Here is a 2,977-nt window from a genome sequence, read left to right on the forward strand (position 1 = left end):
CATCTTGTACAGCAATTAACCACTAGGAAGAATGTATGCAATGTGTTAATTATTGAAACTGTCCTACCAATTTGGTTTGAAAGTGTCTCATTGCTATTTGTTTCTCAATAAAATAATGGAAAAAATTGGAGAAAAGAAAGGCGTGTAAGGTCTGCCAACATTTGGGCCCTAGCCTTTCAATGTCAGTGAAGACTGAGGACATAGGAGAACTTGTACTGTAACATCATGTAACTCAGTTGTGCCCCAAATTTTCTGATGAAGGAGATTATGGATCCATAGAAGAAAGTGATCGATGATGTATAGTATGCCCAAGGAGAGTCACATGGAATGAAAACTTTCTCTCAGGCTTTCACAGAGAGCAAATTGGTCAAGCATTGTCCGTGACTCATCCACATGGCTGACACTGACAAAGGATCTACAAAGTGCAGTACAGGGTTACAGGATATATCCTGCGGGGACTTGACTGACCTTATCAGACAAAAATGTTACACTTCTTGTTATATAGGTCTTGCTTTATCTTGCTCTTAACCATCCAGCTGAAAAGTATAAAAACTAGGTATATAAAGTAAAGCCATATTAATATACTGAGCTGTAAAAGGCTCTAGTCAACAGCTTCTGCGGACTATTTCCTACTGTTGTGGTGTACTGAACTGTGTTGAATTGTTTTGCTGAATTCAAGCACCTATAATATTTAGATCCCAGTAGAATACCCATTTCTGACAGGAGTGAACTAGAGAGGGGAGATACAGAGGAAGGACCATTTTGTATTTGTATATACAGAATAGTTAGGATAGATGTATGGCTGCTTTCGCTTGGTTCAGTGAGAGGAAGAATTTGTAGTAGGAGTGTTTGGACAGGATGTCTTGGCTGCTTCTTGTGCTTTGGATGACTGCAGAGAAGATAACAATGTGCAATGTATTAATTATTGAAAATGTCATATTAATCAGCTTGGAAAGTGTCTCATTGATATTTGTTTCTCAATAAAATAATATTAAAAAATACAGTTCAACAAAAATACTTGACATGGTATTTAATTTTAACATATTCTCATGTATTTAAGACAGTTATACTACAGAGAAAAGATGGGCATATGTTGCTATAGTAACAAAATAATTTACTTTAAAGTGAAATTTTTATGTCGAAGTGAGTGAGTGAAAATGTTGCATATCTCTACTATTAGGGTAAGAACAAAGTCTAGAAATCTTCACTCATGTTTTGAATGAGTCTGAAAAATCCACCAGTAAATTGTTAACCTGAATTTAAGAATCTATATTTTCTCCAAGCAAAGATAATAATGTAGCAAGATTTCAATTTTGTTATTGTAATTATTAAACTATACAGCAAGAAATAAATTTTGTATGTTAAATAGGAGAAATTTCTTTGTGAGAGTTAATGTGTTAAAATCCATAAAGCTCAAAAGTATAGAAAATATTAATAGCTAGATATGGAAGTGATCATAAAAATTTCATTCCCTCAATCCTCTTTCTTTTTTCCTGCTAACAACATTTTTGTCTTCTTTCTTTTCTTAAAACCATTATTATTATTATTATTATTATTTTCTTGAGATAGGGCCTCACTATTTTGCTCAGGCTGGCCTTGAACTCCCTATATTGTTCAGGCTGCCATCAAACTCACGGAAATCCTCTTGAGTTCTTGGTTTTCAGTTGTGGGTTACAGGCCTGTCTATTTTTATTAGTGAGTGCTTGTATGTAGCACGTAATGATTACTGTGAATATTATGTACATGTAATGCTTTCCATTGTTTTTTTTTCCTTCTCCCACCCCTCTTTCTATTTCTAGATTTTTAAAAAGATTTATTTATTTGGTACAGCGTCTCTTTACCAGCTCAAACTCATAGTGATCCTCCTGTATCAGCCTCCCCAGTGCTGTGATTATAAGTGTATGCCACTATGCCCAGTTTCAGTGGCCTGCATGGTGCAGGGCCAGTATGCATGCGGTGGGATTGAACACAGGTCTTTGCACTTGCCAGGCAGGCACTTAGCCTGCTGAGATATCTCCCTGGCCCCTGGATTTTTTTACTATTTACAAAAGATTTGTCTCCTTATTTCCTATTGTGTATTTTTTTCATTTGCTATGTAATTTATTGATATTACCCATAAAATCCAAGTGAAATTGAATTTAGGTGAAATTAGTAAGTGTAATACAGTTAAAATACTGAATACATGTAAAGTTTATGGCTACATACCTGTCTTCTGCCTCCAAATCATTTTTTGATTTCTTGTAAATGTTAATTCTAGATAATATCTTCCCAGTTTAATCCTTTGTCTTGTGGCTCTTTGATGGCTCTGTGGTGGCTTTCTTTTTTTATGTTTCATTCTACATAATGCCACTAGGAATTTCCAAAATACAATGAGATTCTCTTATGTGCTCATAAGATGAAGTTTAGGGCCCTGAATATGGCTACATAATCTATAGGCATTATGGTGGTTAAGCTTAAGTGTATCAACTTGATTGTCTAGAATATCCATCTAGGAGCTTATAAAACACCCTTCTGGGAGAGTATCTATAAGGTGTGGTCTGTAGTCACACACTGACTTTAGATATTACATATTCCCTGTCCTTCTTTCCTCACACTGTTTCTTTACTCTGCAAAATCATGAGTGAAATTAAAACTCCCCTCCATTAAGTGGCTAATTTTGGCTTTGTGTTTCATTTAGTAGAAACTTGACTAACACAAGCCTCTTTCCAATTTGTCTCAAGCTCATCTTTCCAGTGTCATCCACTTATAGCTTCTTTTTCCATCAACATTGCTCTCTTTTTTTTACATCATATAATTGGTAAACATTGAGCAAACTTTTTTTCTAGCAGTACATCTTTGTTCATATTGTTCTCATTCTCAGTCTGGAAAATTTCCTTTAAAATCAGCGCCATAGAGAAATAATTCCTGAAATGTATTTGGAACCAGAAAAGACCTAGAATAGCAAAGGCAATCCTGGGCAATAAACACAAGGCAGGAG

This window comes from Octodon degus, unplaced genomic scaffold (assembly GCF_000260255.1).
Source record: "Octodon degus isolate 3935 unplaced genomic scaffold, OctDeg1.0 scaffold00103, whole genome shotgun sequence".
NCBI classification, from domain to species: Eukaryota; Metazoa; Chordata; class Mammalia; order Rodentia; family Octodontidae; genus Octodon; species Octodon degus.